Genomic DNA, 12,334 nt, shown 5'->3' with positions numbered 1-12,334 from the left:
CTGTTTTACAGGGTCTGATGCTTACATGATCAAATATGCAGAAATACTGAATTGTACAAGTCTGAGAAGAGAAAAAAACATCCATATATTTTAGGAAACTGATTTACAACAATCGAGAACAGTATCAGTATAATCACATATTAAAGTAAAATGCAGGTGTGTGTTATCTCCCTGACTGCCAGCACTTCAGCCCTGGAAGCATCCTTCTTCCCATCAACATCCCACCATTGCATCAGGTAACAATGCAGTCCTTGCTAAATGCTCTGCTGCGGTACAGTCTCTTTCAGGACAGAGGCTGATCATTTTTATTTTGTACTGCTCCTTTCTAATTTAAACATCATTTATCTCCACAAAAATGGAAGTTTTGCCTCAGAGGAAAAAGGACCTCAAATATCCACAAAATACCTAAGCGTGCAATTTTCTTTGAGTGGACTCAAATTATGCAGTCTTCACTCGGAGATATATATGATTTTCATAAAGAATTGGATGCCAATACATACATTTTAGAATTTCTTTATTGGAAAATACATCTATGTGGTAACAAGTGGGCTTTCACCTGGGAAATCTATAGCCCATTACCATATTACCCGTTCACTGTTTATAGGAACAGCCAGCAAAACCAAGTTACAAATCATTGCTCCGAATCCTTCCACCTCGATTTGTGTGCTCCCTGCACGACAGAGGGACAGCCCTTGGACCAGGGGTGCTGGCATCTAACCCGAAATGATGGACGCTTCAGGAAGAGCGTTTGCGTGGCCGGCGCCTCGACTCCTCCTCCCTCCCAGCCAAGGGCATCTTCCCTCACCAGCCCCAAGGAGATTTCCACAGCGGTGAGGTGCGCAGAGGCTCGCACACCAGCGTCACTCAGGGTGCCTCTTCTCTGCCCCTCCTTTACCAAGAAAGTCTGGATGAAAAGTGCAAAGATGCTGTTTGCAAACACTGATCACTGTAATTAAGGCACTGTTCAAACATGCAGTGTTTGGTAAGGTGCAAAGAAGATGCAGTCTGGTCACGACTCACTGGCAATGTAAAACACCGAAGTGGTACATACTAAAGGACAAATGGTAAGCCCAGGGCTGGGTACTGAGTGTTAACCTCTGCCTTCTCTGCGTGCCTGTTTAACAGGAGACTTCAGACACTTGGCTGGCTTGGAAGTTTTGATGCCTTGCCAGTTGCCTTCAGGCTGCAAATCTCAGAAGATGAGATTTTCCTGTGGCGTTTGACTTTTCTGCCTGAAGCCCAGAGAGCTGAGGAGCAGATAGAATACAGGTGAAAGTAACTCACTACAAATGATAATTCACTGCATGTTCTAAGCAAAACTTACATAGAGTGAAAAAGGAAGGGAATTTTCCTATTCCCATTTCCTCTGTATCCATGTGACCGTCACTGTCCGTTGCCCCTACATCTACTGCTCTTAGGTCTGGAAGACCAGCAAATGCAAATCATTCTTCAGGAAAAGATCCCAAACTCCTTTAAATTCTATCTGCTGTTTGTTATGCTTTTTTTCACAACTAGCTACCCTTCCGTTGCCAGACCTAGAGAGGCTGGAGACACACATTTCTCAAAGCCAGCAGGAAGACAATAACAATTAACAGAATTATTCAGTTCTGTTGAAGCCAGATAAAAACCACGATCTGCATAAGAATTCAAAATTATATCCCTGATGAAGTTTCTGGTCCCAGATAGTTTTTCCTAAAAAAAAAAAAAACAAACCCAAAACCAAACAAACAACCAAACAAAACCAATCAACTAACCCCCCCCCCTCAAAAAATCCCCTAAACAAACAAACAAACGGCACAGCCCAAAGAAACTCCTATGGATAAGCACGCAAAACCTTCCCTTTCTTTGCAGTCACACTACAACCTGTGTTAGTGCAAGCCAGCTGCACAAAGCCATCCCCTCTTTTGTAATCAAACCAGTGAGAAAACATGAATCAAAGTGGAAATACTTGAGAGATTTCCCATTAAAGCTTCAAACTTGACAGAGAAATCACATATGGTCAGTTGTACCACACAGACAAAGTCACAGTCCTAAATCCAGCTGGTCCCCTTCGTCAGAACAGGATGCGTCTGTCTAGCAGTAGTCACTGAAAGCATGAAGCAATCTCGGATCTGGAAGATAGCAAGCTGGAAGGAGGCATGTTTGAGCATTTTGTTTAATTAATAGCAATAGATTTTATTATCCTCTGCCTCAAGTTTTGCTCTTGGTTCTTTTCATATTTGCTCTCTATTAATGAACAAAATATAATCAGAAAAACTAAGCATAAAGGAGTTTAATTAAGCTTTTTTTTTTTTTTTTGGGGGGGGGAAGGCCCAAACAATTCAGAACAACAAACCTGCAACAAAAAGAGCAAGACCACCGTGTATTTCACATTCTTACAGTACAATATTCATGTCTCTATGGGGGTGTGCGTTATTATGGCACTAATTTGTTTAATACAAACAAGCATAAGCAGCTGAAGATGAAAACCTGTACCTAAAGACATGGCTGACAAAACATACTCGTATGTGCAAATAGGATGCTTGGGAATAAAGCTAAAATGGGATTATTTGCACAAATAAGGGTTTTTTTCCCTTCCCCAGCAGAGCTGACAATAAAAGTACCCCTGTCATCACCACAGCCTCCTGCAATGTTAACATTCAATTTTTCTGTGTGTGCGTGTGTGCAGGCAGCTTTTGTTAGCGTTTGTCTACAAAATCATAATAGGTGTCTTTCCTTGTGCACTGGCTTGTGTGATAGCGGTTTAAGAGACAAAACCAAGCCCTGTCTTTAATATAGTGTTATCAGAGGCATCTCCCTTGGGGAGGTGTTATGGCCATCTAGCAGACACCTAGATGAGATATGTGCTTCTTTGGAGAGATATTGCTACAAAGCATTTGAGAGAAAGAACGGATGCTTAGTTAATAGATGCGCATAATTACTAATCTGCGATGCTCCTTAATGGGAGATTTTGACAGGCAGTTTTGAGAGGTATCATAAAGATGTGCAATAGTGCTGCCGAGTTTGTAACTCATTCCCCTGGAATCCTCCAAGCTTAACTTTTATTAGCTGTAATTTTTTTTTTTTTCCCACCTTCAATGATTATTTGGAGAACTCAGCCCACTGCTGCCCTTCCCTCCCAAGGAAGCGTGTCAGAACAGAAACGTGCATCCAGATTTCCCTCACCTGCACATGCTGGGCACGGGCACTGCACCACAACTGAGCAGGATTGGTTCTAGTGGAGGAGAACACTGCTCCTGTTATGAGAGAGGTTAATGTGAAGAAGCTACTACAGAAATGGAGAAGAGTTAAGGTGAAAAATCTAGGGTGAGATGGGGTGTTAACACAACAACACATCTTGGGAGGCCAATCACACTGACTCAGGCTGAAAGTATATGGGGGACCGTGTTTTGCTCTCACTATTGGGAGCTGCAAAACCTTGTGTGCCAGTTGGGTGTAATGGAAAAGACCTGAAACTCAGAGGCAAGAGACTGGCTGCATTTTTCTGTGCCTTCCCTCTGCATGCCTGCATCCCAGCACAGCTGAGGGCAAGATTTCTGATTCTTGCTATTCCTGTCCTGGAGAGGCAGGGTGGCCTGATTCCCCGCTCAGCTGGTTTTGCTCCTGTGATTTCAGGGGATGGCCTAGATGTGCTGCAAGGAATTAACCCCTTGCCCTCCTTCTTGCACATGCCTTTTTGCCGTGAAGTGCAATATCGAAAGAAAGCACTACCACAACATGTCTTGCTGTGCGTGAGAATGATCAGCACAAAGCACAAAAAAGCCCAAGCCCTGCTTGCAGACTGTTGTGAGTACTTTAAAGCAGCCTACATTTGGCTTTTTCCCTGTTCTTCCTTTGGATTTCTGTTGTACCTGGGCACCCTGGCAGGAGGTGATCATTCTTGCTAAAATCATTTGCCTCACTGTCCCTCTAACCTCAAAGCACACCAATGCTTTGAGCAGGCAACTCAGAAGCTCCCATATTAACGGAACAAAATGTGACTGATAACGCTGGTGAGATCACACGTGTGGCAGGTTAATGTGGACTATTTTTGAAGGTGAAACAGAGGTGTTGAGTCCAAGGGTGGCAAGTGGCACGCTCCCAACCACAGTTCGTGATGAAACAGACCACCGGGTGTCTGCGGCTTTTCAGAAGCCCTGTCATGCATTGCAAACATATTTTGAAAGGTTTTATAAACAAATCCAAAGGAGGTTATTAAATTCATCATTCTGTGTGCAGAAGGCATGAAAAAATTGTTGTGAACTGGGTAAGTAAATAGAAGTCGAACAGCAAATAATAAAATGACATAAATAATACAAGAATGATGACTAGATTGCTGTATTTTGAGTGTATTTCAGACAGATGTGAAACAGGTGGTAATTATTTGCTACAGCGTAACTGCCGTTTACTTGAATTAACTCCATGATAAATTTTGGCCAGATATCCTGGTATTAACGCAATGTTTTCTGAACTTCTTTAGGGAAAAACATCAGTTGTGTATCAAGTTGCATTTCACCAGAGCACTCGTATTTTTTTTATCATCAGTAAAATACAAACATTAAAGCAGATCTCTAAGGTCATACAATCAGCCAGGGCAGCAACGAGCAGGAGCTCTCAGCAGAAAATGGACACTGGCTCCACTCAAGAGCTCCCTTCTTGTGGATTTCACCCCAAATTCCAACAGAGGAGCATACCACGTCTCCTGCTGCCGTGCTCAGAAATTTCTCCCAGGCAGCTCCATGGACCAAGCAATGGGCTTGCACGGTAACTCCTGCGGCTCTGCTTGCGTCAGGGACGTACCTACTGCATCTCTCCTGGTTTCAGGCGCATAAACGAATTAGAATCGTGTTCCAGAGGAAACTTCCTCTTGGATTTGGCACACAATTCTTTCAGCACACAATGATGAACAATCTTAATTTCCTTCAGATGATCCCATCAGCTGTTATTAATAAATTAAAACGCCAAAAATAAGAATAGCAGTGTCGGAAACTCCGCCGGAGAAAAAAGAAAAGAAAAAATGAAAAAGAAAGAGAGAAAAAGAGAAAGAGAGAAAGAGAAAGAAAAAGAAAAAAAAAAAAAAAAAAAAGAAGAAAATAAAAAAGGAAAAAGAAAAAAGCATTAAGCAAAAAATATTAAAACTACCATGCAAGGCACGTATTTGCTATATTTAGCCTTTTTATCCTACAGGATGATAATCTTAAAGTGGAAGGAAAAATGTGCTGAATCACTACATCTAAAAAAAAGGTACTCTTTGAGCAAAATGTACCAGCCATGTAACACTGATTCCGAGTGCTCTTCGCCCTACATTAAAATACTTTCTGAACTGAGAGAGATTAAGGAAAACCTGAGATCTTCCCGAATGCATGCTGCAGAGGAGCGGGGAATTAAATCCGAATTCATGTAATTGGAAGTTGGTATTCAAACGGTTCTGTGAAAGGAGCTGGCTCCATCTATTTTAACAGCCCAGAGCACCATGGCTGCTGCAGGACATAGGCATTACACGAACATCAGATCCCCAACTGCCTACCTTGTTCAGGGGTAAGGACAAGAGACCCAACCTTGGCGATGCTACTCACACACGTTTTAATTTAGTCCTGCAATTCCTTCATCCAGTGGAGAGGCTGGTAAAAATGTGGGGGGAAAAATGCAGATCCTTGCCGTAATTTGCAAAAGTCTGGTGTATGAAATTTGTCGAACACACGGGCAATGTGCATGAACAGAGCAAGCCGCTAAAAATGGAGGCAAATACCGAATTTTTGAAGGGCTATTTTAAAACAGGAGTCATATTTTGTCAGCTAAAACATAATTTTTCAGAAACTGTTCCTACCTTGCTCGAATAAGCAATGTTACCATATGGCAATTTCCACCAATGGTGGCAATAATATCTTTTTGTAAAAATAATATCCTTTTTCCCTTCAACAAGCTTTACAGATGAGTATAAGAAAAAACTACACTTGAATTAAGCAGACGCTTATGACATTCCTCCTGGCCACATAATGTGATTTATTGAGTTATACTGCAGTCTTCGGCTTTTTAACCAGATTAAGGCTGAAAAAGAAGCCAGCAACTAAAACATTTTTCCTTTTTTATTTGTATTATATTTAGTTATGTTGTATTTTTAGTTAAATAAAGTTGTGGAAGAGTACAGAAGCTACAAGACCTAATGGCCCGGATATGTAATTAATCAGATTTGAAAAGCAAGGACCATTTATCTACATAAAACAAATAGAATCTATCCTATTAAGCTAACCCATTCAAATCACAAACCTGACTGCTGCTGGTGAGAATATTTTGCTTGGCAAAGGTCCTAAAGGTTCTAAAATTATGTATGCTATTTTTATTTCCTCCTTGGATTGGATTAGTTACTAAGCAACTGAAGTGTTCAGTTCTCTTGGTTAACAGACATACTGTATTTCATAAAATTGGTTACTGTATAGGACCTAAATGCCAAATGCCCGTGAAGAAAAGATAGAATCGTGGTTTTTGAGGACTGTTTGCTTGTGAATAGTTTTCTGTGATGGACTGTCCCAGCTTACATTTTAAATGTACGTAATTACTATCTGGGTTGCAAGTTTTTTAGAAGTTTTATGTCTAGGTTAAATTTTTAAGAAAAGAGGAATCCCCAAGTTAGCATCCTCCTTGACGAGGGAATTTGATCACTTTTCATTTCCTAAAGATGCCACTACGGAACTGGAGGTATATCATCGCTGTAATGCTCTTTGGTTAAACAGAAATAGGACACAGCTTAATAAAAAGGAAAAAAAAAGGTAAAAAACCGGCAGGGAATATAAAGAAGATGCCCTGAAATAGCTCTTCTTTGGAGTGAAAATGGACAAGAATTCTGGCACAGAGGCAGTATACTGGCAACATCCTTTACAGCATATCCAAAGGTCCTACCTTTAGCTGATTTGTTGGTATCACTTGTGAGTACATATGTTCTTCACATGGTCATACTAGGGTGGAAAGAGTGCTTCAGCCTTCCCAGGTCTGCGAAGTGTGCTGCTTACTGATGCTGAAGCCCTGCAAAAGCTCCATGGTGCACCAAGCTGTTCAGCTTCACAAACTATCTTCCCTGTGCCCCTTAAACAGCATAAAATGTGGAGCTGATGGTGGTTTGATGGTCAAGCCCTGTGTTCTTGCTTGTTTGTTTAACCCCAGATGAAATCTCTGGCACCAAGGAGTGATGTGGCAGCTTTTACATAAAGTTAGTCTAAAACAGTCCTTGGGAAAATGTGTACCACCAGACACATCCTGGAATCTTTTCTGAAATTAAAGACCGTGCTAGACAAGTCAGCCTCCTCTCTTTCTGAGCCAGCTGACTGCCATGTTTCCACATGGATGGTGTGGTGTGGCTGTGGATCCAAAAGGTGCTCAGACACTCCTCAGAGAGGCAGAGCCCACAGATGCTTCTGGGTCAGACGTGAAGAACACATACTCATGCGCCCAGCTGCCACATCAAAGATCTTCCCTGCCCTTCTGCAGCTTGGTCAGGTGAACTGCCCTTCTCTGCAGCCTCCAAGAAAAAAAACCCTGTTAAAGCTGGCAAAACATTTCTGATCTCAGGGTGCACCAAGTACCTAACTTGGTCTGCTTAGTTGTGGTGCAGTGAGGAAAAGCCAAGCTCACGTGACGGGGCTGCCAAGCAGGTCATCTCTTCCCTACAAATCCCTATGAAATACCTGGTGAGCAGAGGGACAAAGAGAGGTGCTGGAGCATGCATCAGTCCTACACAGCTGCCTATGCCATCCGTTTGTTCTGGGCAATGTCTTTAAGCTCATGCACATAAATAGACTCTACTGGATGATGATAGAAGTAATTCAAAATGCTTAAAGCAGCTGCTCCATGAATCATTTGCATTCACCGGGTTCCACCTGGGCCCTCACTGTACTCTCCTTCCTCTGCTTGGCTTGACAGGCCGAGCACAAAATGGGTCAGTTTCTGTTCCCTTGAATATTTTATCACTAAAAAGGGAAAAGCAAAAGGTCAGTGTTCAAAGGGATCCCTTGTCCACATCTCTGTGCAACTTCAGCAATCTGGGTAATCTCAGGACCAGACCCTTCAAGATGCACACAAGACCTCTGACAAAATCACTGCCCTCCTATCACAGTGCTTTCTCCTCTGTGGCTCCTTGCTGTCTCAAGGTTAATCTGCACACACACACAAAAAAGTCTGCTTGTAGATACTAAGGCTGACCCACAGCATGTACTGCACTATTCTGGAAAGTAGTTCAGGCAATTCAGCGTCTTTTTTCAATGGCAGTCTGTTCTTTAAGCGTCACTCTTCTACAAGTTTTAAAACAAAACTTAGAAAGAACCATTAGTGATGCCTGTGTAGGTACCACTGGACTGCAAGACAAAAAATGAACCTGCTTCCTGCAGCACATCTGCCCTCAAACCTGCTCGTTTAAGGACCCACAGCCTTTGCACAAGCAAAGATCCTTGCCTGAAATCTGACAAATAAGCTATTTCAAAATCAGAGGGAAGAAAAATCATTAGCGGTGATGACTCCCACCTCTGTTCTCTGGCCAGCTGCAGGGGGAGTGGAATTTTGATCTCTTCTGTGGTCCTATTTAAGCCCAAAGCAGGCAGAGCCTTACCAGTGAGAGCCAAGAGTACAAATGCCATCAGGAACAGTGATGTGTTTTTGCAACCAGACACTGCACCGCAAGTACAGGCTGCTGCATGACTCAAAATAAATGTACTTTGCGTACATTGGGTGCAAAGCACATTGAATTTAAATTCTACTAATGTTTCAGCTTTTCCATCAGGAATTCCTGGGGTATCATCCTGAGTCAGCCATGAGGAGGACAGCAGATACAGAGGATCCTACAGGGCTGATGCTGGAGAAGACGGAGAAGGAGGGTGAGCAGTGTCTCAGCACCTACCAAACCAGTGTCCCTTGTTTTAAATGATGTTTAAATACCAGTGCTGAATAGCGACGTGAATTAAATGTACTGGAAAACACAAAACATTTAAAAATCAGTAGGGAGGTATGAGATGCTGATCTGCTGTTCCAGTAAAGGACAGTCAGCAGTGCCAGTAGGCACGCTACGCTGTGGAAGCACACCAGGACCCCAACACAAAGCAAAGCACAAAGCACAAAGCCAGTCCTTTAGTTGGCTTTTTTAGGGTCAGCTTCTCTTGCTTCAACAACCCTTTGCCTTAACGTGCAGTGACACAGCAGTTCCACCCAGAGCATAATGGCCAAGCCAAGCTAACATGATTTCAGGTATAGGCACTGTTATGCCCAGGAAATAATATTAGAACCAATGTTTCAACACCGGAGTTGCCGTTCTGCAAACTACCCATCATACCATTTCTTATAATGCTGCAAGTGCACAACAAGAAAATTCTTCAGAGATCCTTTTCATCAGATGCAATCTTGCCAAATCTTGGAGCAAAGATGCTAGGAGGTCTTCCTTTTTGGCATGTGCATGGTCCTCCTGACTTCAGCAGGACTGCTTACTTCCAGGTCTATTTGCTCTACAGCTGAGCTTCCAAAACACTCCTTATTTTGAAGCAAAAAATGAAGCAAGCGGTTGGACCTTACAAAGGAAGGAATTCTAATAGAAATGCCTCACCAAGCATGAACTCTGAGATCTTCAATTTATTTTCCAATACAAGCCTATGCTCCTGCAGCTTGCTCTTGTGGCGTGCAATGCACCAGTGACTCCTAGGACTTCCCTGCAGCAGGGGATTGTCATCATCTGCTTCACCCTTGAGGCTTGAGCTCTGACCGCCCACCAGCAGCAATACTTAAACGACACTACACAGAAACTCAAACCACACTCTTTCCATTTCCCAAGCCACAACCACACAAGCCAGGCTGCCGATTTAAATGCGAATACTCACAGGTTTACAAAACCAGGCCACAGGGAGGGGAAAACAAAAATCCTGTTTTGTAATGCCTGGAGAAGGTACACGTGGGAGAGATGGCATTTCTTTTCTAGGAAATGAAATACACAGGGAAACTCAAGCAAAGGAAAATGAAGCCTCGCTTCTGAATTGAGACAAACGGCTGTCTTCCTGGCACAAGTAAATTAAAGGTGAAAGCTTTGTCAGGAGCTGTGCTCTGTGGAAGACAGCTAGAGAAGGAGAATTTAAGATTTCTGGGACAGGAAGAGTCACAAGAGATGAACATTGTATGATTTAATTATCCAACTGGAGGGATAAATTAAGCTTTTGACTTGGAGTTGCATATAAAGAGAGCAATTAGACTTCTCTTTAAGAAAATTAGCATACGGTTTAAGAAGGGAGTAGTAATTTAAAATGCTAGTATGAAATTGTTACTTATATGCAATGGTAATAGATCTGGATGCTAGACAGATTGAACTGGATGCTCTATTATTTTATATCAGTATTCCTTTTTCAAAGCCAGCAGAACTGGACCTGGTTTTGCCTGTTAGAAGATGTGCCCCAGTAAGACAATTTTCAGTATGGACACAGCCTCCACCAAAACTCACGGAAGTTTTTTCCATTTCCAAACCCACTCTGCTGCTGTCTGTCTTGGATATGTATTATTCATAGATTATTAATCCCCTTAAAATAGGTCTGTGCTGTGAATCTGTTCTTGAAATGGGCCTTACAGATATGCACATATGCTTAGCTTGGGTTCAAGTTTTCATGACAGGCTTCTGTACAACAGTACAGACTATTAATCCCTCTTCTTATAAGGATGCCTGTGTGTTGTCATGTATCTGTACATATGCACCTTTACTCTCCAGGCTCTTCTGGCACTGCATTAAACAAGTCCACTGAGATGAAGCTGTTTCAGAAAAAAAAAAAAAAAAGAAAAAAGAAAAAAAAAATAATAATTAAAAAAAAATAGCCAAAACATCTCCGTCAATATTCAGATTTCCCGACTGGGTAAATCAGTATGAGTCCTCTGACCAAAATCAAACCGTATTAATCTATTCTAGCTAGGGAGCAAGCTAGATAATTATAATTATAAAAATACTTAGTAATTTATTCAAAGTTTAAATAAAGTTATTTTCCATATCAGACGGATAGATAAGCTTTTCTTCTACACTGTGTGCCGACTTGCAATAAACTATGCTCTCTGTTTGGAAACCTACCAAAAATTGTTGAGAGAGATTTCATCAGTATAGAGACGAGCACTTTTGACCCCGTGTAAGATTTTGCTATGGTATCCCTATTTGAACAAGTAACAATTCCGAGGAAGTCAATGTTTGCTCTACTATCGTATTTCTATCTAGTAGCACTTTCCGGAGCGAAGAAATTGCTCTATCATGCGTGCAGAAGCACTTGGCTTGCACATAAAAAGTCCCCGGAGGGTTAAAAAAACAACAGCCCTCCACTTTTTGAAACCCTATCAACATGCACACAAATTGCACACCAAAGAACTGGCTAGTATAAATTTGAGTGCATTTAATACCAACATGAGGAGCAAGATGAACTCTGAAGCAACTATCCATCCTTTTTGCATACCTTACTGTCAAATAAAATGTTTAAAAAAGGAGTAATTTTCTATTTATGATCTTTTACCAAGCACTTTTATGCTCAGGTAATTAACTTCTCTAACTAAATTAAAAAAAAAAAAAAAAAAAAAAAGTATCAGTGTAGGTTTTAGTGCTTTAAATAAGCGTACATTTGTTTAATTTTCATGTTTGAAGCCCTGGAATCTCAACAGTGAAAACCTAATGTGATTTGACCCCTTTTATACAGAAAATAGGTCAAGGAAAAGAAGATATAACATCTGCAACTCTACACATTTCCTACATTCACTAAGTTTTTATCGCTAGTAGTACTGGAGGGGAAAAGATCAAGAGTAAACATGCAGGCAAAGGTATAACTGTGTTAGTCACCAGTTAGGAACTCCAGCGTGTACATAACTTTTCACTATAACACACCACCAGAAATGACTGGGATGTACATTTACAGTGAGAAATAGCAGCTCTGCCTTTTACAAACTAGATAGCATGACTTACTCTCAGCTGAACTTCAGCTGTGAACATTTTGGAGAGTGTAAGAGCAGGAAGCATCGTGATGACTGAGGCTGCTGTGGGAAAGCTTCCTTGGTTGGATGTCAACTGCTGGAGTGGCTGATGTCTATATAACTTTACATCAAAGTTACAAGGCACTTACATAGCTTGATGTAGAAGATGTCAATATAACCTGATATCAATATAACCTAAATCATGGCTTTTTATATGTCAATATAACTTGATTCCTATATGACCTGGATCATAGCTTTTTAATCCTACATAACCTGATATAAATAACTTTTTTTTATACAATGTAATGGCTAGTATGTGGTTAACCAGTTGTTTAATGCTGAATAGACAAAAAAAACCCAGAGAAATAAACCTCGCCAGGTGGATAGCTTTAGAGATAGG

This window comes from Hirundo rustica, chromosome 1 (assembly GCF_015227805.2).
Source record: "Hirundo rustica isolate bHirRus1 chromosome 1, bHirRus1.pri.v3, whole genome shotgun sequence".
NCBI classification, from domain to species: domain Eukaryota; kingdom Metazoa; phylum Chordata; class Aves; order Passeriformes; family Hirundinidae; genus Hirundo; species Hirundo rustica.
The sequence above is the reverse complement of the archived record's forward strand: the minus strand, read 5'-3'. Positions refer to the sequence as shown.